Consider the following 24,376-nt stretch of genomic DNA (forward strand, 5'->3'; position numbering starts at 1 on the left):
CGCCTAAGGTGAAAGATCGAAGCCGATCCCATTCATAAGGGAAAGGCCAAGGAAGCATCTGAAGTTTCAGGGTCCCCGACTTTCCAGCCTACTAAAGAGGAAAGCGAGTACAATCCTACCCTGCACACCTTCACCACCTACCCAACAAACTCCCATCCTCTCAGCCCATCCCACTCACTTCCCCTCCACCCTCTCAGGGCACACCGCGGCTCCCACTCGCGCCGCCACCCTCCCAACCACTCATTTTCCCTACAACATGCCCACCACCCTACATACTACTCATATCCCACCCTACAACCCTCACCACCTCCCTACAACCCACATCCCTCCTCAGAACTTCACCTCCACCTTTCCCACTCTTGTCCACCAACCCATACGCCCTCACCCACTCCCATCCCACCAACCCAAACGTCGTCACCCTTTCACCGACTTCATCGCCAACACCCCCCTTCCCATCCAGTGGGAACCTTTCACACTGGAGCGTTACACTGGTGAAACCGACCCCGACGAACACCTTAAAGTCTACATCACCCACGTCGCCCTTTACACCTCCCAGGACGCCGTCTTCTACAAAGCCTTTCCCACCACCCTTAAAGGCCTCGGGCATTCATCGATCGCTTCAGCAAGGCTACCCTTCGCACCCCACACCTCAACCAAGAAATGATACTCCAGTGCATGGCCACCACCCTTCAACCCGACCCCTTCGCCAACAACGTCTACCTTCATCCACCTGCCTCTATGCACGAGTTGAAGTTGTGTGTCGCCGATTACGTCTGTATGGAGGAAATGCAAACCCTCCACTGCCAACCCCACCCCACAACCCTCCCGTCCTGATCCAAGACCACGAGAACCCCGACAACCCCATTTCACCAAATACGTTCCCCTCAATGTCCCCAAATCCCGCCTCCTTGATGAGGCCTTACAGGCCGACCTCATCCCACCGCCACGCAAGACGACCACTCCCCCCAACGTCGACATGACCAAATACTGCCGCTATCACCGCAACCATGGCCACACTACAGAGGACTATAAAACACTCCAGGATAAAATTGAAGAATTGGTGCGTGCTGGCCACTTTCGCTGCTTTATCCGCAGAGAGGATCACTCCTCTCGATCCCGCCATCCTCCTCGTCCCGACCACAAATGCCTTCTCCATGACTCTCATCACGATAAACGCCCCAACCAAGACCCCCAACCAGCTCGCACCAACGTCACCCCCGCCGACCCTCCCCTACGCGGCACTATCAACACCATCTCCGGTGGTTTTGCTAGTGGAAGATCTACCTCTTCTGCCAGAAAGAAACACCCTCGCCATATCCAATCCATCAACCACATTACCAATTCCTATCACAGACGTCGCATACCTCCCATAACCTTCACGGACAACGACTTCGACGGCCTCGACCACCAACAAGACGACCCTATGGTCATCACTGTTGACATAGAAAATTATGCAGTCAAAAAAGTCCTCGTCGACCAAGGCAGTTTCGTCGACTTCCTTTACTGGGCAACATACCAGAAACTTCAACTCCCAGACACTGCCATGGTCCCATACGATGAACCAATTTATGGCTTTTCTAGGGGAAAAGTTTCACTTGCGGCTATATTGACCTCCATACCATCTTCCGCGACGGCACCCAAACCAAGAGTGTCCCTATCCGTTTCCTCATCGTTGATGCGCCTACATCCTAGAATGTCTTCCTCGGCCGCCCCTCGCTCAACACCCTTGGCGTCGTAGTCTCCACCCCTCATCTGGCCATGAAGTTTTCCTCTCCTTCTGGCGGCATCCTCAGCATCCATTGCTATCAACGCCTTGCCCGCGAATGTTACATGGCCAGCCTACGCCCACAACTCCCTATCCAACAAACCAATCACATCGAGCAGCCACCCGGCTCTGGGATCGCTCTGTCGGGTGATGATCTAGACCCCAGAGTGGGTCGAGATGTCCGCCTCAAACCTGTTGAAGAGACCATCCCCCTGGAACTCCCAAATGGCAACTCCATTAAACTTGGCACCGAGTTAGAATCTGAAGAGCGTGCCATCATCACACCCATTCTAGTCGACAACACGGACCTCTTTGCTTGGTCAGTTGTCGACTTACCCAGAGTTGACCCTCAAGTAGCATCTCATAAGTTATCAATCTACAAAGAGGCCTGGTATATCTCCCAGAAAAAATGCAAACTCGGTGAAGAGCGACGCTTAGCGGCCAAGGCCGAGGCTGATAAATTATTGAGCACAGGGTTCATCGAAGAAGCTCACTACACCACTTGGCTCTCTAACGTAGTCCTGGTTAAGAAAGCCAACGACAAGTGGCGGATGTGTGTCGACTACACGGATCTTAATAAACATGTCCTAGAGATGCCTACCCCTTACCCAATATTGACCGACTTGTTGACGACGTGGCTGGTAACAAGGTCCTCAGCTTTCTTGACGCATACTGCGGTTACAATCAAATTCCCATGGCCGCATCCGACATGAACAAAACCGCTTTCATCACAGACGACGTTAATTACTTTTACAGGGTCATGCCATTTGGCCTTAAAAACGCCGAAGCAACCTATCAACGAGTGATAGACAAAGTCTTTAGTCATTTGATGGGCAAATACGTCAAAGTATACGTCGATGACATTGTTGTCAAATCCCCGAGCCATCACCAGCGTGCTCAGGACCTCTCAGCAGTCTTCTCCACAAGTGCGTATTCGGCGTCGACTGTGATAAATTCCTCGGATTCATGCTAACCCAGCGCGGCATAGAGGCCAACCCTGAAAAATGAAATGCGATAATTGAAATGCGAAGCCCCACCAACTTCAAAGAGGTACAACGCCTCATAGGCCGCCTCACAGTCATTTCCCGCTTCCTTCCCAAATTAGCCGAACAAACCCAACCCATCATATAGTTGCTCAAAAAATCCGCTAGGTTCACGTGGAACGATGATTGTGAACAAATTTTCCAAAAACTGAAAACCACCCTCACCTCACTACCTATCCTCCACAAACCAGATACTCATCAGCCCCTACTGGTCTATATCACAACTACAGATCATACCGTCAACGCCGCGCTGGTTAAGGATGTAGGCAGCACGCAGCATCCTATTTACTTCGTTAGCCGAACCCTACAAGACCTTGAAACCAAATACCAGATGGTGGAAAAGTTGCCCCTATCCTTGGTACACGTAGCCCGCCGCCTACGCCCATACTTCCAAAATCATAGTATCATCGTCAAACTGACTACCCAATTCAGAAGATATTGCAGAAACCAGACCTGGCAGGACGAATGTCATCCTGGGCCCATTAAAGCTCAATGCCTCCTAGACTTTGTCAACGATCTCCAACAAACACCCACAGAAGACCAGTGGACACTTTACGTTGATGGTTCTTCAAATCCGAAGGGTGTAGGTGCTGGCATCGTGTTAGAAGGTCCCAACGATATCCTCATTGAAAAATCCCTCCACTTCGCCTTCAAGACATCCAACAACCAAGCCGAATTTGAAGCCATCCTCACCGGCCTATCCCTGGCCCGCGAGGTTAGCGTTAAATCGTTAACATGCAAAATTGATTCCAAGCTCACTACATGCCATCTAAATGACGAGTTGCAGATCAAAGACCCTACCCTTCTACAATATTACCATCTGGTCTGAATAGTCATCCAGTCCGCCTTCGACCAAGTCCGCATCCAACACATTCCTAGATCCAAAAATATCAAAGACGACATTTTATCCAAATTAGCCAGCCCCAAATTAAAAAGCCGCCACCGATCCCTATTACAACAAACAATATTCGCTCCTTCCATCACAAATACTTGCCATAACCTAACCCAATCCCAAGCCGACAACTGGACCACTCCTTACATCCAGTACCTCCAAACCGGTAACCCCCCACCAAATGCTGACAGAAGTTCGATAGCTAAAGCCGCCAGATATACAATGATAGGTGATGATCTGTACAAACGCGGATACGGCCAACGACTTCTCAAATGCGTCACTACAGAACAAGCCCAGTACATCATTAAGGAATTCCACGAAGGCATATGCGGCTACCATTCCAGCGCACACACCATGACTACCAGAATCCTTCCCGCCGGTTACTTCTGGCCAACTATGGAAGCAGATTGCCAAGACTTCGTCAAAAAATGCAAACCATGCCAGAAACATGGCAACCTCATTCATTAGAAACAAGAACAACTTCATTCTATCCTATCCCCGTGGCCCTTCGCAAAGTGGGGAATGGACATCCTCGGCCCCTTCTCCCCCGACAAAGGTCAAGTAAAATTCCTGATAGTAGTCGTTGATTACTTTACCAAGTGGATAGAGGCCAAACCACTAACCACCATCATAGACCAGCAGGTCCAAAAGTTTGTTTGGAAGGATATTATATGTTGATATGGTGTCCCACATACCATCATCACTGACAATGACCGACAGTTTATAGATAAAGAACTCGCTAAATTCTACACCGGTTTAGGCATCAAACACATAACCAGCTCTGTTGAACACCCACAGATCAACGGACAGGCCGAGGCGGCAAAAAAAGGTTATCATAATGGAGTTACGCAAGCGGTTGGACAACGCCAAAGGTCGATGGCCAGAAGAACTAGTAAAAGTGTTATGGGCCTACAAGTAGAGATGGCAAATAAACCCGTCCCCGTGGGTATTGCCCGAACCCGTCCCCGTTTTGACGGAGAATCCCCGCATTGACTGGGTATGGGTATGGGTATGGGGAATCCCCGACTTTTTCAGTTGGGTATGGGGATGGGTATGGGGATGTACATATACCCGCCATAATACCCGTCCCCGCCATATCTTCATTCTCGTTTAAATTATTAAAATATTCACAATTAATCAAGTAACCCATATATATATATATATATATATATATATATATATATATATATATATATTCTATTTTTTATTTCTTTTAATTATTTCATTTGTCATTAAACTCATTCTCATCTCCAATATATTTTTTATCTTATCATAACCTTTATGTAATTATGTTAAAATAATGTATGTTAATAAAAAAAATTATGCCTTACATTTGAATATTTATATTATTTTTTAATATTTTTATTTATTATAAATTTTCCTTTTCACATGAGAATGTTTATACTCTCAATTTAAGGTAATATAAAAAAAATTCTTTACTTATTATTATTATTATTATTAATTTTTGTTTAATTTGAAGAACTCTTTTGTTTCATTAAAGTAATTTTCGTTATTTTTCAACCATTAAGTATATATGTTGATATTTGAAAAGTTTTCTTAGTTCTCTGAGATATTTTTCGTCTTATCATACCTTAGTTATACATTTGATTTCCTTTGTGTGATTTTTTTCGATCGTCTCTCAAATTATTTCTAAAACACACATTTGTTAGTTTTTTAATATTTTTATTTATTGTTTTTATTTTCATCATGTAGAATAATATATCATAATGTAATTGTTTCACTTTAAATTCTGTTTGAAGTTGTTAAAATTATATATATATATATATATATATATATATATATAATGATATTTAGGAATAGTATATGATAATTCACTACAAGAAAAAATGAAATGGTGACTGATTTAGTCAGTAACCCATATCAGTCACTATTTTTCGTCATTGGTGGTAGTAGTTGATTTATTGTCTAAATTAGTGACTGATTCAATGATCGAATCGGTACTTGATTTAGTGACCAATTTAATTACTAATTTATTTGTAATTTAATGATAAATTTTTTGGTCACTAATGATATTTCTATTTATTTTTAACCACTTCAAACATAATTTAATAATTAGTTCTCTAAGGTTTTTTTCATTTTATCATACCTTAATTATACATTTGATTTCCTTTGTGCGATTTCTTTCGATAGTCTCTCAAATTATTTCTAAAACACACATTTGTTAGTTTTTTAATATTTTTATTTATTGTTTTTATTTTCATCATGTAGAATAATATATCATAATGTAATTGTTTCACTTTAAATTCTGTTTGAAGTGGTTAAAATTATATATATATATATATATATATATATATATATATATATATATATATATAATGATATTTAGGAATAGTATATGATAATTCACTACAAGAAAAAATGAAATGGTGACTGATTTAGTCAGTAACCCATATCAGTCACTATTTTTCGTCATTGGTGGTAGTAGTTGATTTATTGTCTAAATTAGTGACTGATTCAATGATCGAATCGGTACTTGATTTAGTGACCAATTTAATTACTAATTTATTTGTAATTTAATGATAAATTTTTTGGTCACTAATGATATTTCTATTTATTTTTAACCACTTCAAACATAATTTAATAATTAGTTCTCTAAGGTTTTTTTCATTTTATCATACCTTAATTATACATTTGATTTCCTTTGTGCGATTTCTTTCGATAATCTCTCAAATTATTTCTAAAACACACATTTGTTAGTTTTTTAATATTTTTATTTATTTTTTATTTTCATCATGTAGAATAAAATATTTCGATATATTCTATCTAATTATTTGTTATTTTATAACTCACTATTAATCATACTGTAATTTTTTTTACTTTAATTGTATAAATAACTTTTATTTACTACAATATAAAAATTTAATGTAATTTCTATGAATATTTTTTTGTCACTATGCAACATATATTGAAGTTCAAAAGATACAAAATCTATGTCAAAATTTTATTATTATGTTTATTATTTGTTTTTTGTGTTATTTTGATCAAGTGATGTATTATAACTTTTTATTAGTGTATAAAAAAGAGATTCATTATAATTTAAAAAATTGAAGTAAACAAATATTTAAAATATATTTTAATTTGAATATTTGTTCTTTATGTCATTTTGATCAAGTGATATATTATAACTTTTATTAGTGTATAAAAAAGAGATTCATTAGAATTTAAAAAATTGAAGTAAACAAACATTTAAAATATATTTTAATTTGAATATTTGTTTTCCTTTTATACTTTTTTGAAATATTTTTTAATTTTATCAACTAAGTTCATTAATGTTGTAGTTTGCAAATTTAATAAATGTTTTGGTTCACATGAAATTTTATTTGGTATTCTAATATAAAATATAAACAATTATAATTTATTTTAATGTATTTGGCATCGAAGAAAATCCTCCTAATATTAAATATTTCATAATATTATGTTTTCTTTACCGTAATTTTTTTTTCTTTTATAAAAATTAATATTGAAGTAGTTAGAACATGGGTACGGGTATGGGTACGAGATTATACCCGTTACCCGGTGGGGATGGGGATGGGAAAAAAGTTTGATACCCGTTGGGTTTGGGTATGGGGATGGGGATGAATTTTTTATGCGGGGATGGGTATGGGATAGTGAAACCCGTCCCCGCCCCGCCCCGTTGCCATCCCTACCTACAAGTGTACCACTCAATCAGCAACAAACAAGTCTCTGTTCAGCCTAGTAGACGGTGCAGACGCCATGATACCCGTTGAAATTGGTGAACCATCCCTTCGCCGAGAATTATATGACTCGGCACACAATCATCAAAACATGGCCACCCACCTTGACCTCCTACCTGAGCTAAGAGAAAAAGCTCAAATACGCAACTTAGCTGCCAAACAAAGAGCCGCCAGGAAATATAACGCCAACCTATGCCCAAGATCGTTCACAAAAGGAGACTTAGTTTGGAGAATGGCCAGCAGTGCAAGAAAGAAGGATGACAAGTTCTCCACAAAATGGGATGGCCCATACCGAATACGTGAAGACGTTGGGGGAGGAGCATATGGGCTTGAGCAATTATCTGGGGAAGAAATACCTAATACATGGAATGTATCCCATCTAAAGTTCTACTTCAGTTAAAGAAATGCTTTGTACCAAACACTTGTAACCCTGGGTGTACTCTTTCTCCTCACCTGGTCTTTTTTCCCTAAGGAGGGTTTTGGCCGGGGAGGTTTTAACGAGGCACCCCAGATTCAATGAATAAACAAAGGGTTCCCAACTTCACGACTATTCTTCACTTCACTTCTCGTATTCGTCTTGAGTTCCCCACCCTTACCACAAGTAAGCGGCCTGGGTCGAACACCCTAAACTTCATGATTAATTCATCTTAAGTTCCCCACCCTTACCACAAGTAAGCGGCCTAGGTCGAACACCCTAAACTTCATGATTAATTCGTTTAAGTTCCCCACCCTTACCACAAGTAAGCGGCCTGGGTCGAACACCCTAAACTTCATGATTAATTCGTTTAAGTTCTCCACCCTTACCACAAGTAAGCAGCCTGGGTCGAACACCCTTAACTTCATGATTAATTCGTTTAAGTTTGCCACCCTTACCACAAATAAGCGGCTTGGATCGAACACCCTTAACTTGATGATTAATTCGATTAAAATCCCCACCCTTACCACAAGTAGGCGGCCTGGGTCGAATACCCTCAATAAAAATCGAGTTCGCATAACATCGCATACATCAAAATACCCGTTCACAATTATACCATACCACTAACGCAACACTATCACACAAGTTATCGGCATCCAATAAACAACACAACATACAAAGCATTTATCATATTAAAAGCAAAGTAAAATAGTATACTAATTATTACAAGAATAGTGTACGGATGATTGCAGACATAGAATTCATAACCAGTTTCAAATCATAAAGAATAAAGCTCCTACGTCGCCTTATTATCATCACCCTCCATGGCAGCTTCCGCATCCTTCTCCCCCTCTGTCGTTTCCTTCTCTACCTCCTCCTCTAGGCTACTCTCAGCCTTGTTAACAAGCTGGCCATCAACCACATCTTTGTTAACATCAAACCTAGTATCAGCTGCATCAACATCTTGATAAAAGAAGGCCGCCTGGCTCAATCCCTTTTGGAACCCGTTGATGTGCTCTTGGATAATACAGCCCTTCAAGTCATCAAGCTCCACTTCGGCACCTTCATATTTTTCCTTTAGTTCGTCATAATCCGCCTCTAGGTCCGTTATCCTTCTATTAAGTTTACTTTCCGAATCTAGACAGCGAACCTTCCAGGTTCCCAACCTTTTCTTTTCTTCCTCTCAACCTTCCTTCTCCTTCTTCCATGCAGCCTTCTCCTCCGCAAACTTGTCAACCTTCTCCTGCAACTCCTCCACCTTTTCCCGTTTCCCCTCCTTTACTTCCGGGCGATACAACGAGCCAACCCGACGACTCAAAATCAACAATAATCTTGCTTCTAAATTCCACCATAGTCCTCACTAGATGATCCAGCTCCATAATGTTAATAGAATTTATCATTGTCTCTAGCAGATTGATATCAATGTCTTTCCTAACAGACGTTTCTCGCAACTCTATCAAATCGGCTTCTGGTCCTTTGGCCCCACTCGATGACCCCGACCCAAGCAAAGCCGCCTTCACCTTCTTCACGTCCTTACCCTTACCGGGTCGAGCTGATAACTCAGCCTTCCTCTTGGTGCCGCCATGTACGTGCACCTCAACCAGGGACTCTTGTAAATTTGGAACCTCAGTGTTCCCAGCTGTTTTGGCCTTCGCGGCCATCTCCTTCCTCAATGCTTGAAAAAGTGCCAAGTTCTTCTTCCCGGACTGAGCCATGTGTCCTACAAAAATACACCAAGTTCCGATTAGTTTAACTTAGAAACATCAAGACAGTTTAAGTCATAAATAGATACCTTCAATATCAATAATCGGGTGAACCAAATTATAAACCCTAACTAAGCCCTTAGTGGGCACTGTATCAGAAAACTTCATCAAGACCTCCACCACATCCTTATCCGCTGCCGACAACTCATCGGTGCCCATGTCCTTGTATCGAGAAGGGCTACCCGTCTAACTAAACGGGAATTTTGTACTCCCATCTGCATTAAGGAAATATGACATGCCCTCCTCCTTCACCACAACGTTAAAGTAACCATCCTTGAAATGCTTAAAGGACTGTGAAAATGCGTCCAGTCTGCTAATGCTAGGACGGCTCACCAGGGATAACCAGGTAGTCGGCTGGCGGGGCCTCGTGTCATAAAAATATAAAAATGCAAGAGGAGAAGGTCGTAGATACAATGACTGACACAAAACATGAAAGGCCTGCAAGTATGCCCAACTATTCGGATGTAACTGTGTAGGTGCCACGTTGAGCTCACGAAGTACCCCCATGGTGAAGTCATCTAGGGGTAACCTCACGTGCAGTTGGGAGAAATGACACATATACATATAAAAGAACTTATCGGTAGCCCCTTCTTGGCTGTGACAGACGCGCTCAATGGCGCTCACCTGCTCCAATGAAACGATACCGCAGTCCACGCCTTTCGTGATAACAGGGGTGCAATTCAACCAAGAATTCAGCAGACGGGACCACCGGAACAAGGACGACTGGTTACGAACATTAGCTGCTATCCATTCATAACCGACCTTGGCTGGCCAGTTACTCTCTGCTATTTCTTCAGGAGGGTCTTCTCTCACCTCAGTCACCGTCTCCATCGGAATTCTGTCCACCACAGCCATCGGGCTAGTACTCTCCTCCTCAACATGTCTACCTACACTCCTCTCGGACTCCCTACTCTCACTACTGGAAGAAGACAACAACACAATATCACTACTACTAGACATACCTTTTTTGAAAAGATGTCGGCAGGAACAAGGAACTAGTCGGACAAGTATAATGCACACAAAGTCTCTGATTACAAAATTCTCGCAAATGAACTAACAAACGCAAACCCTTCGCGAAATCCACATTTATAAGCATGAATTCCAAACGATACAACTTCTTCCCGCCAAAAAGTCACAACCAATATCGATCGACACAACGCACACCAAAGGTCATGAATATCAGGAACGACGGCGCAAAACACTTTTTGATTAGACCCCTGACCCCCCCTTATCTGCCATAAACCTTTTCCTGTCTTTAGCCTTAACACTGTTCATCACAGCTAAAGGTTGGGGGACTGGTGTACCGCACCTAGTCGGCCTAAACGGAAGACAGCAGACGCTTATCACCCTTTACCAACATAGCTATGTCGACAAAGGCTGGGGAATTGGTGTACCGCACCTAGTCAGCCTAAGCTGAATAATAGTAGGTGTATCACACTTGGTCGGCCTCCGCCGAATAATAAGTAAGCATCATGTGTATGCTAAAAGTACCCGGACCAAAACCACTAAAAAGCGACGCTCATCTAATAAGTTGAAAACAACCATAGCGGCCTAAGCCATTAAAGGGTGACTGGCTTAGGCCAACCACTCTATACAAACAACCAAGAACTTAGTAAAAAACATAACATTCCAATACAAGTCACTAGTCTCCAACAACCAAACTAAGGGCCTGGGCTAAGGCGCAAGCCCACCTACAGCCCAATCAAGGGCCCAGCCCATGACGTGGCCAGACATAATTAATGATCTATAAATACGCATGGACCACACGAATTAAAGGTACGCATTCATTACTTCCTTAATCACTTGATTTGACCTTTTGAGAGCTTTCGCTGACTTGAGCTTTGGAATCCCTTCTGCAGGTAACCCCTCCCGGGTCCAAGCAGACATATGCCAATCGGGAAGAGGGCTACTGAGGAGATAGCGGACTATATGGGTAAGGTAACACTTGTGCCTAACTCATCTTATTTGTTCTCTACAGGAACACTTCCATTTATTGTTTCTATTTCATTATAGTTTTCCATATATGTGTTCCATTCGCTTTTGCAATTCTGATCTAGAAATAATGTGAACACATCCATGAGTTTGATTTTTTCCGTTCTTGCATGTTCTAGTCGCATTTTCATATTAAATGTGTGATTGGATTTCTTAGCAATGAAGATTGGGAAAAGTACTAATTTTAGTACAAATAATTGTTTTCTACTTGTTTCTCAAATGTGTTTTACATTTCTATACCATAAACTGAATTACAAACTAAATTTCTCAAATTCAGTTTTGTTAGTTTTTCTATTTATTCACTGTTTTCATATTCTACCATTCTTATGGAATGTTTGATTATGTTTTCTGCATTAGTTTTTCAATATGTTGAATTGTTCTATGTGTGTTTTGTCATCTGAAACTAGATAAGCATGTTAATTCCAGTTTCACATTTAGATTTTAGAAAGTTAGGTTATACAATTTAGGAGTTCTTTCCAGTTTTAAGATTTTTCATTTTGCACTTCGCACTTGTGTTGACTTAATTCTTTGTTATTCAAAATCACTTTGCATATTCCATTCATGATTTAATCCATCTCATTGCATCAAATCCAATTTTGGATATTAGAATCTATATTGCATAATTTGCTATGTTTTGACTTTGCCTTTGCTGCCAAATTTGGTTTTGATGTATGACTTTCATGCTTTGGCATAATACTTTGTTTTTAATTACATTTCTTATATTATTATATTGATATAAACTTGTTTAAATCATCTTCATTGAAAAAATCTTAGTTTTACTCATTTAGGCATTTTATCAAACACCTATGTACATTTTTGTATTCTCTCTTTGCATTCATTCATTATTTCCAATTTATATCATTTTCTAATGATCATCCGCATGTTTCAGTCTTCACATTTCTCCAAAAATGCATTTTCATCTTAGACAGAAAAATGCAATGAACCAATGAACTATTTTATTCCTTAGTCGAATGTTAAGACAAGTTGGACCGGGCTGAAGGTCAAGATGGATCGACCGGTGTTGAAGATCATTATGGGCCTACTCGAGTTGAAGGTCAAAACGGGATAGCCCATGTCGAGGGTCAAGACAGGATGGCTCAGGTCGAAGGTCAAGACGTACTACTTCAAGGTCGAGACGGGTTGGCACATGATGAAGGTCGAGACAGGTTGACCGAGGCCGAAGGTCGAGACAAGCTGGTTAGGGTCGAAGGTCGAGAAATGTCATCTTAAGTCAAAGGTTGAGATGGGCTAACCCGAGCCGAAGGTCGAGATAGGATAAAGGTCGAGACAAGTCGGCCCAGGCTAGAGGTCAAGATAAGTTTGCCCACACTGAATGTCGAGACAGGACTATTCGGGGCGAAGGCTGAGACGAGTCAGCTCGAGGAAAAAGGCCAAGACGGAGCGACATGGGGTGAAGGTTGAGACTGTCATCCTAGGTTGGGGGTCGAGAGAAACATGCTTAAACTGAAGGTCATAAGGGGCATCTAGAGCAGATGGTTGATATATGTTGTTCTTAACCGAAGGTCAAGATAGGCCAACCTGGGTTAAAGGTCTTGACAGGTCAACCCAAGAAAAAGGTTGAGACAGGTTGACTTAGGATGAAGGTAGAGATGGTCAAGCTCAGGTCGAAGGTCAGTTTGAGCTGATGTTTTGGTTTTCATACTGGGTTTTGCTTATATGTCCAATTATATATTTAAAAATTTTAATAATTTTCATGTTTAAGAAAGAACCCCTAGGTTAACCATGGTCCATAGGGCTATTGTGGCATTTTGACACTGTGGGCTTTTTTAATGAAGAGTTTCTAGCCTTGAGGACTAGTTTGGGCCCAACCCATGTTGGTCAGGGTCAAGCCTTGTAGAATGGGTCAAATTAACAGCTCACTCAATGTAAATTAGAAGTGATTATATAGTGTATAGCCCTTGTGTTCCTTGTGCTTTTAGGAGATGTAATTATTATCCATTATGGACATATTTTTGGAATACTCATTTTAGTCAAATATATTTTTTCTTGTAAGGGTTTACCTTACTATAAATCTTGTTTGTTATCATACTTTACTAATGTTGGCAATTATCTTTTCAACAATTGAAATTATATTTTACCAAAAAAAGTAAATTGTCTTTTTTACTACTTTAGGAAACAACTAATTTTGTTTTTAATTACCAAATTAAAATAAAAGATTAGATACAAAAGTAAACATCACATTGAATAATTATTAATTTAACACAAAACATTGGATATAGGTATAACTTTGTGATTACCTATTTCAATAACATTTGATACATATTGTACTATATCTAGGCAAACTTAGATAACCATCCAACCTAAACCGCCTATATATAGTCCTATGATAAAAATAATAGACGGATAGTCAACTAAACAAGATTATATACATGGCAGCCTAGGCCGCCTACTATAAAGGATATTGTGTAATAAAGAGTTGTTAACTCCAAACTTAGGCCCCTCACAGATACTTAGAACTTGAGCTTAACCCAGACCCATCAAGAATTAGAATATTGGCCCAAAATGGCTAAAGGGGGGCCCATACCACAAGAAGGGGCAGGCGTGACTAATGTCTCTATAAATTCACTAATATGAGATTTGACTTTTGAAAGCCTTTTGCTGACTTGATCGTCGGAGCCCTTTTGCTGACTTTTGTGTTCCCTAACATCTCTTATTTGTTTCTGTAGGAACACATACCAACACATACTCCAAAAGTAATGCAAAGTTCCCCATTTTACAATAAAAGACCATATCCAACCAATCCATATACAAATCCAATTTCATCACCCATTCCTACCTCTACCATCTCTTATTCCAATATACCCCTTCAGTACAACCACTATAACTACCCAAAATATAAAACCAAACAATAGTTTTTAATTAAATGACATTTAAAGGTACCAACTATCACACAACATCCGACTTTATTTGAGACCATGAAGGGATTTATGCAGCTAACAAACTTTAGAGGAACCATGAGGAAGTAAACCAAGAAGAGGAACCATGTAAACCTCCTTATGAAGCTCTCCATGAAGGAAAGTATTGTTAACATCTAGTTGCTTCAGAAAAAATCCTTTAATAGTTGTCATGGCAAGAACTATTGTTACTGTAGTAATTTGAGCAACAAGGGAGAAAGTGTCAAAATAGTTCACTCCTTCTAATTGTTTGTATCTTTTGACCACTAATTTAGACTTATATTTTTTCAATAGTTCCATCGACATGATATTTAATATTGTAAACCCATTTGTAACCAATAGGACTCTTACCTTTTGGAAGATCAATAAGAGACCAGGCTTCATTTTACTATAAAACATGTAACTTAACATTCATGACCATTTTTCAACAATTCAATTTAGAGGCTTGAGTAAAACATGTGAGTTCAAAAATAGTAGTAATAGAAAAAGAAAAAATTTATGAGAAGTATTACAATGTTAATAATCAAGAACAAAAGACAAAGGATAAGCACAATTACCCGTAATAGGATTCTTGAAAACACTAGAAGCAATCACATAATGATAGTGAAAATTTGCTAAGTAAGAAGGTTTGTGGCTAATTCTAGTGGAGTGTTTAGTAGGTTGAGATGATAGTTTTTGTAAAGACTGATATGGGAATGTGTGTTTGCTAACATTTTTTTTAGTAGTCATTGTGAAAGTAGTTTCTATAGAATGAGTGACAACACGAATGTGATGTGAATTCTTTATGGGTGTACTATTGGCAAATAAAGGGAACTGAATTTTAGGAGAAACATTTGTAGAAGTTGACATAGTAAAGGGAAACACATTTTCATAAAGAATGACATTTCTTGAAAGGAAAAAATGATGACATTGGAGATCATACAAGACATACCCTTTATCTATATCCTTAAATAAAAATAGTTTTTTGTGTTTTAGGCTGGAACTTGATTTTGTAAGACTAAAGAGTACTACCAAAAGATAAACAAGCAAAAAAATTTAGATGAATCATGCTAGGTGGTGGAGCATACTTGAATTTTAATAATGGAGTAGACACTTTATTGATAATGTGAACGACTTGTTGTGTAACAAAATGCCTAATTGTTTGAGGTAAATTGATATGGTAAAACTAAGTTATCACTATATTTAAAATATGTTCATGCTTTTGTTCAAAAATACTATTTTTGTTGAGGTTTCTCAACATATGTTCTTTCATGAATTATTCCTTTTGAGAAAAAAAAAATCAAATAACAAAAGTTCTACTCCATTATCATTTGTAAAATATTTCAATTTAGCATCAAATAGAGTTTCAATCAAGGAAATGAATTATGTTAAATATTTTATGGTTTCCGATTTGTTTTCATTTGTTTGATCTAAGTAAAATGAGAATAGTCATCAACTAAAGTAAAAAAAAAAATATTTATGACTGGACATAAAAGGTATAGAATATGATTTCTCCCTGAAGAAGGTTAAACACTTTATTGGAACATGTTTCACTATTGTGATGTGGCAATTTTCTTTGGTTTAGCAAAATGGCAAATTGTTAGCATTCCAGTTTTTTTTTTTTTTCCTTTCTAAAACTTTATTTTTAGTTCAAATAAAGATTAGTTTAATTAGTTTGTCTTTAATTAACTAGTTTTTTTATTTGTTTAGGAAAATTATTTTTCTTAAAAATATTGGTAAAAAGATTTTTTTTTAGCACTCTTTTATTGCCATTAGTTTTATTCCTTTATATTTTCCTTTTTAGAATAAAATCATTTTGCCAGCAGGTTCTTCTTAATTGGCTGATTTATATTTTTACCCTTTAACCCAATTTTTCTTATTTGCAGATCAACCCCTCGTAGGTCAATTGTAGATTTGACCAAGCCTTACATCTAACACACGTTTCAATTATGATGATCCATTACCGCCACTGCTGAATCATTAGAGAAGCACTCTACCATAAAGAAAGGCTCGAACTCTTAATGCAAACACTTGATGTACGACATTTGATCCAAAGGAGAGGAGACCAACACTAATTAGTAAGGGTTGAAGGAGATTTTGAAGATCAAGATGGTAGCGATGCTGATGGACGAATGAAAAGGAAGGTGAATCTGATTGAGGGCCACAAAGGGGGTTTTCAATGTCGCGGTCCTAATCATGATGTTCGAGAGCAAGAGGAATTAGGTTAGGTTAATTTTTCTTTGTTTCAAGTTCATTTTGGAAAGGGGTTTTTGAAGGAAAAATTAGGTCATTAGAGAGAGAGAGAGAGTCCTAGATAGTGTGCGAGAGAGATTTTTTGTGGTGAAAATTAGGGTTCGAGGTTATTGCGCGAGGGAGAGAGAGTGCATTGTAAGAGGGTTTTTCCCTCTCTGATGAGCACAAAGTGGGCTTCAGAGATTGGATTTTTCCCTAGTGTGTAGGTAGTCTCACTTGGTTTCACGAGCACAAAGTGGTCGAGTATTGTTAAATGAGCTTTCTTTCACCATTTTAATTTTAGCGTTTCTCATGAACTCGTGTAATCCTCCTTTGATTTGCAATGAAATACAGTGGTTTACTTTCAATCTGATTTCCAGTTTTTGAGTCTGCTTGTTTAAGTGTTCTTACATTTTATGTTTTGGAGTCTTTAAATTCAGTCCATTTAGATTTCCGTAATTGTTTTCAAGTTTAATGTTCAGTTTGTGTTGTTGATTTCGTGATTGAACATGGTTCAAGAATCTACACACAATATTGTTTCCTTTTAGGAACCATGTGACCCCAAAGTGGGCATAACTTCCCAAGATGTCTTCTCGAGGGCTGAGGAATCATAGCTCAATTGATGAATCAGTTTTCACCTTCACGTTTGTTCTTTTGTTTTATGTTTTTGCACCAAGTTTACTTTCCTTGTTTATTTTTACTTTTCTATAGCAGTTTAGTTCTTAAGTCAGTGTAGTGATCACAAATTCATAATTTTGCATAGTTTAATGTTTCCTCTTGGAAACCAAGTGACCCCAAAGTGGGCACACATTATCAAGATGTCTTATCGAGTGTAGAAGGATTTTTGTCCACTCATTGCAATTAATCTCAGCTTTATGTTTATTCTGCAATGTTTAATTCTATTAGCCATATTTTCTGTTGCCATTTTGTTCTTGATGTTTGATCCTACACCAGTTTATTCATGCCTTCCCTCAAATTCTTGTAGTCATGAGTTGGTTAATTCATTAATTCCAACAATGGTTGTTTTTTCTTAGTGCTTTCTGTTCCAGCACTTGGTAGCATTAATCATTTTAGTTTTTGTGCATTATGGAGTAAAGAAATCCAATTGGCAGTTTTAATGGTGCATCATGGTAAAAAGAAAAAAGAAAAAAAATCTTCCAGAGCATATTCTGTTTGCATTGATGCAACCTTAAACTATCATATTGGGTTTTCAATTTGATGTTATTGCTTGTTTTGACTAGTTACTTTGAGAGCCTAATCTTGTTTCAACTCATGCATGGCATTTATACTTCTTCGTTTAGCATTTTGATCTTAATTAAATTCATGCACCATGATTTCTTAAGGAATTCTCCAAATTCATTTCACATACACATTGCATTTATATTTTAATTTTAGGTGACTGTAGAGCATTTTAAATATCTAGTTTTCATGCATTTTCTCGTCTAGTTCCACTGATGTTTAGAGTTCCCATTGCATCATGCATTTTCATTATATCTGAAGTAATTCTTTTTTAGGTTGGCTATTGTGAATTGAAATCTGCACATACAAATGTTAAGGGACCAGGATGTCATGTATGCAAGGGTTATCAGTTGATTCTACACATTTGTTTTACCTTTCTACTGCAATATCTTGAGTATTATTTTGCTGCTGCAGTTTTAAGTTCATGTTCTCAGTTCTGCATTCTGCACTTTTAATTCTAAGTTGTCTAATACTAATTTCTTTGTTGCCATCTAAAGTTTGGTGTGTTGTTGTTATAATGTGGAATTTTTAGTAGTTCATTCTCCATTGCATCATATATCTGCATATTTTGATTAAATTGATTTTTCAGCTACATATCATAACATTTTTGGGTCTGAAATTCTATATCAGCTCTGCATAAATAGGTTCTGCACTTTGTAGTAGTTCATTACATGTTTGCATTACATTAGGCCAAAGTAGCTAGATGTAGGGTTTGCACTTGGATATTGCCTATTTGTTACACTATGATAGCATGGTTCATCGTTCATAATCACTCGTAGATTGAGCTTAGCATGTGGTTCTATGTTGATTTGAATTGAAATACATCTGAAACAATCCTAGCTAAGTTGATGTTATTTCCAAAATATGTGACTCTGATTAAAGGACACTCTCTACATCATTTTCTAAGTTGAGTTTTGCATTCACGTATCAGATTGCTCATGGTTGTCATGTTTTGATGTATAGGTTAGATTTAATTAATTGGTTTTATTCTTAGTTTTATAGTCTAGTTTGGTAATAGGCATTTGCATTCACCACTTACATTTCATCTAAGTTCACTTCATTCAATTCATCATTCCATTAGGTCCCATGCATTGCATTCATGGCATACTTTCACTCATGCATTTAGTCTAGTTTTAATTCAATAAATTTTTATTTCTTTTAGTTGATTTAAGTTCCCCTCATTTTAGTTTTATTTTCATTTTAGCAAGAACAAAATATGCAAGCTAAGCTCAATGCACACCATTTCCTTGGATTTGATACCTAGGGTTTTCCTGTACTTCATTAAGGGGATTTTATTTTTGTTTACTCTAAGCACGACTAAATTAAGTTAACACAAATGTCATAAGGTGATGGACCTTGATGCACGAAAATGAGGAGGAGAAGGTCCATGGTTGCAGTGGAAATGGAGCTGGAATGGAGGAGTGGAGTCAAGCTTTGAAGGCCCTCGAATTAATGGAGATGAAGTGGAGAGAAAGTCTAGAATAGAGGTCCATTCTAGGGAAGGAAGCCAGAGGAGTTTAGAGTAGAAACTAGTCTAGCAAGTGACTCTTGCGGTAATAGGGATGCAGTGATCTCAACAACTAGGCTATTACCATTCAAAAGTAACCAAATACAAGAGTAAGAAGGCCTCATTTATAGGATGGATGGCTGGCCTAAATGAAATGAAATGCAATATCAAATGTAATGAAAATGCTTAGAGAAAAAGCTCAATTTGTGGTCGTGAGATGCAAAGGAGCAAGGGATCAAGAGCCATGTGTCCACTCACACTCTCCATGCCTTGCTCCATGTGAAACATGTGCACCAATCTAGCTTCCTCCAAGCATTCTCGGTCAAGCTTAAAATTGGGCTCGGATTAGCCCAATTTTGAAGGCTAATTACAAAGTACTTTGGCATTTTATTCTACAAAGCATGGCCTAACATTTGGTCCAAAAAATAAAATTTATTCTAATGCTCCAATCATGTATCTTCTTGTTATTGAACCTTTGATTGGGCTTGGCCTTGAGGTACATGTGGGCCATGGATTAGGCCTTGGGGTGGATTCATCATTCCCTCCCTCTTGAAGGGGATTTGTCCTCAGATCAAGAGAGTTTTTCAAGGCGAGCTAGTTATTTACTAGATTGCTTTACACATGCAAATCTATGAGTCCAATTCAATGCACAAGTCTTCTGGAAGTAGACGTATAATGTAAGACCCGAGATATTTAAATAATTAAATAAATAATTATTTAATACATACGGGTAATGGGAACCTTTATGGTAATTAATGCTGGAATTAATGATAAGGAATAGTACTAGCTCAAGTGGTTGAGAGTACTTGGTTGTATGAGAGGACTTTGGTTCAAGTGTTGTGTATGTCAATTATGTGTATTTTAATTGTTTATTATTTTAATAATAATATGCTTGATCATAATGAGTGATAATATAATCCTAGATTTATAAGAATTATCTCGAAACATGAATTGATTGAATTATTGTGCATTGACTTAGTAATTGCGTGGTTGTGTGTTCGAACCTTGACTTATGCAAAATAAGATTTCTTTTTGCTAAAATTATTTTTGGCATGGATGAGAAGGGTCAGAAACGTCAGAGGAGGCAACCAAGAGAGCTGGAAAACAATCTCATAATGGTTCTTAATTGGAAATTACACCCATCATTAAGTAATTTTCATTTTTTTACATTAACCTCAATTAAAGCATGGTTAAAAGGCCAATTAAGAGAGAGAGAGTTTTTGAGACTGCCAATGGTGAGTACAGTGATGAGAGAATCTTGAGCATGTGGAATTAGTAATACATTATAGCAAGGTGTAGGAGTGCTAGCAAAGGAGGCCACTATTGATCAAGAAGAAGCTCTAGAATCATCAAGTTTGAGCAAAGAATCTAGGTTAGGGGAGCTGCACGTTGTGATTTTAATTCTTAATTATGAACTTGCAGGTTGTATGAAAAGCATGGGTCTTTGTTTATATGTATTTTTGAGTTTTATTACGTTTCTAGATTTTTCCCAGAAATCGCCTGACGGTGTTCTTGAACCACCAGGCGACACATGCATTTTGCACATATTTTCTGGGTTCATTTTCTGTGACTTTGTGGTTTTGTTTGAACGTGCACCTTTGGTTTTGGGTAGTTTTATACATGATGGATGAACCTTTGCTAAATTCTGCACGGAAGTCTTTAAAGTGCAGGATCATGTCGGGATGATAAATTGTGGGCTAGGTGTCGCAACCGGAATCGCGACGGGAAGGCGAATCGAAAAAAGAAATGGGTTTAAAAAAGATTTAGGAGTCGCCACCATAGTTATTCTGGAAAACTATGGAAAACCATAAAGATAAGACAAGTCTGCGAAAAACCATATTTTGGATTCGGGAGTCGGTTACACGTAGGGAAGGTGTTAGCACCCTATCGCGCCCGCCCAAGGGCGGTACCTTTAATTAAAAAATGCAAAGTTGATGTGGTTTTCAAAATATTAACTTTTCCCATAAAAAATAAGACAAAAAAACTAAAAAGAAACAAAAATAATTTTTTTGTTTTTTGGGCCCGACAAGGATTGACCTTGGTCCTACGTATTCTCATTAAAAATGAGAAATCAGGGTTACGTAGTTCTTAAAAAGATATTTGAAAAAAATAATTGAGGAAAAAAGATTTGATTTTTGTAGAGGTGAACCTGACAAGGACTGACCCTGCTCCTACGTATCTCACGGTGGAGAATCACGTAGTTCTTAAAAAGATATCTTGTTTAAAAACGTTGAAGTTTTTGTATTTTGAAATTTTATATATTTTTTGGTGTTTTTGAATTATTTGAAAACATGTGTCATACGATGCGAGCGATCGGGCAGACACTAAAAGGAAAAGAAAATTATTTTAGTATTTTTTTAAATTATTTGGAAGAAAGTGTCACACGACACGGGCGGTCGGACAGACACAATAAAAATGAAAGAGAACCATTTTTTGATTTTTTTCTATATTTTAATTTTTATAATGTTCAAATATAATTGTTTTCTTTTTTTTTTAAATAAAATAAATAAAAATAAATAAATAAATAAATAAGTAAATTTATAAAAGGATGAAAATATTTAAGATGGATAAAAGTGGAAAACAAAAAAGTAAGGGTGCACGAGTAATTGGTGGGGTGCACAAAGCAAATACAACAACAAACCCAAAAACAAAAGACAAAGGCATGGGGTGCAGGAGTATCACATGTGAGAGGTGCGTGAAGTAACAGGTGGGGTGCGTGCAGTAAATAAAGGAATGTGCTAAGGAAACGCAAAACAGAGGTGTAAGAATTAAAAAAGGGGTGTACACGAAGAAAAGAAAAGAGAAGGGTGTGGTTGAGGTAAAAGAGGGGGTGTGTGTGGTAACTCAAAGCCTGCAGCCCCCCTTTTTTTCTTTTTTTTTTTCAGAAAACCCTAACAAAAGGGTTCCTCCCCTCACATGGCAGCCGCTTCTCCTTGACACCACCACGACTCCGACCTCTGACCTCTGGGACCGCGCCTGCACCGCCTGACTCACCGGTGACGATGCCGACCACCGTCGCAAGCCCCGCCGGCGACGACGTCGTTATTCGATCCGCCTCGCGTGAGGTACCTCTGCGCCAACATACGGCCAGCTTGCCGGTGGCGTCAATCGACGCCGGAGACGTCGCTCTCGTTCTCGGCAGCCGCAGCGGCGTCCACCACAGACGTTGACGGCGAGAACCCCGAGACGCTCGACCTTCACTCTCCCTCTCTCAGGCTCGACTCGCGCTGCTCTCGCGACACCCAGGGTCGCTGCGATTTCCGTTCAAAGCTCCGAACCGCCGGCGATGGTTTCTACTCCTTTGCCTATCTCTGTGCTATGATTGGATGTGACTGATCGGAGAAAATGAGACTAGAATGGGGTTTTGATCCGATGCAGTATTGGATTGCATGGGTGAGGGTTGTGATTCTGATTTTTATGCAGGTGGATGAACTTGAAGGTGAGTCAAGACAGATGTTGGCTCGTTCGTGTGCTAGTTGTGTGTTGGTGAAAACGAGTATGTGACAATGATGATGACAAATGAATGTGATTCTGGTTGTTTGTGGTGTTGTGTTTGGGTTCTGGCTTGGCAGTCTTGCAAGTGAAGGTGATGAGGGAAAGATGATGGTGGCGAGAGAGATTGAGATTGAGGATGAGGTTATTTTCCAGCACTCACTCGGACAACAGTAACATCCAAACAAGAACATATCTTAACAGATAAAATAAAAATAAAATAAAAGAAATTGTGCTCTGTTCTTTATTGTACCAGTTGCAGTGGGAATAAACAAAAGAATAACCATGCTCATTTCAAACCATCCATACATTCATGAACATCAATATCAAATTAACATAAGCTCTAATTCATACACCCATGAACATCAACAACAACATCAAGTCACGGTAAAGGAGTTAAGAACACTTACCGTGAAAATAAAACTTAATGCACTAACAGCTTTGTTTCCGTTTCCAAATTTGACTCCTTCTCTCCCTCACTGATTTCTAGTGCCCTCTCCCCTCTCTGTAGTAATTCAAAAAAAGCCCCCTCCTCTCATGAATCTTCCCCTTTTTATTATGTAACCCTCTGCACCTTCCAATTTTGAAATTTGGGACCAGACTGAGAGCAGATGTTGCTTCTTGCTCCTTCAGCCATCATGACCATGCCACAGACCTTTCCCAATACAAAACCATGATAGCATAGCATGCTTGGGTCTGACAAAAGAGAGGCTTTACGTTACCTTTTTCTTTCCCCTTTCCCTTCTCTCTGTTTTTTCTTTTTTTTTCTTTTTTTTTTATTAAACTAGAATGAGAGACGTAAAACAAAAAAGGAGCTGTAATAATAGAAAGAAAAATAATGTAATAATCAAAATAATAAGCCCAAATAAACAAATAAATAAATAAAACAAAACTAAAATAAAATATATAAAAAAATAATAATAATAATAATAATAATAAAAAAATAAATAGATAATTATTTTTCTCAAACCAAAACATATTTTTTCTTTTCTTTTTTTTAATTATTTATTTATTTATTCTTCTCAATTGAACTTTAATTAATTAATTAATTAATTATTTTATTTTATCATTGTTACCCGGACGAAATTGGGTGTTGAGACTAGGCATAATGCATGTGAAACTATTGTAAAATGAACATATTGATATTATGGGATTCGTATGTATGAAATTATTGCCATGTGACAAGGTTAAAGTTGGGTTAGTATGCGGGATTCAAGGGAATGTTACCACTACTGTTTAAGTTATTTTATAAACTTCATGAGTGAGGTGCATATTGGGTTCTTATTTTGAGTTCCTTATAACATGAACTATTCGTATTAAACCAAGTATTGGCATGGTATAAATGTATGAATCCTTGTGTAAAAATATATGTGCTTGATTCTTATGACTTGTGGAATGTGCGTTGAGTTTTGGTAGATGTATCAAC

Source organism: Vigna unguiculata, chromosome 6 (assembly GCF_037176805.1).
Source record: "Vigna unguiculata cultivar grain cowpea cultivar isolate G323 ecotype 2 chromosome 6, ASM3717680v1, whole genome shotgun sequence".
NCBI classification, from domain to species: Eukaryota; Viridiplantae; Streptophyta; class Magnoliopsida; order Fabales; family Fabaceae; genus Vigna; species Vigna unguiculata.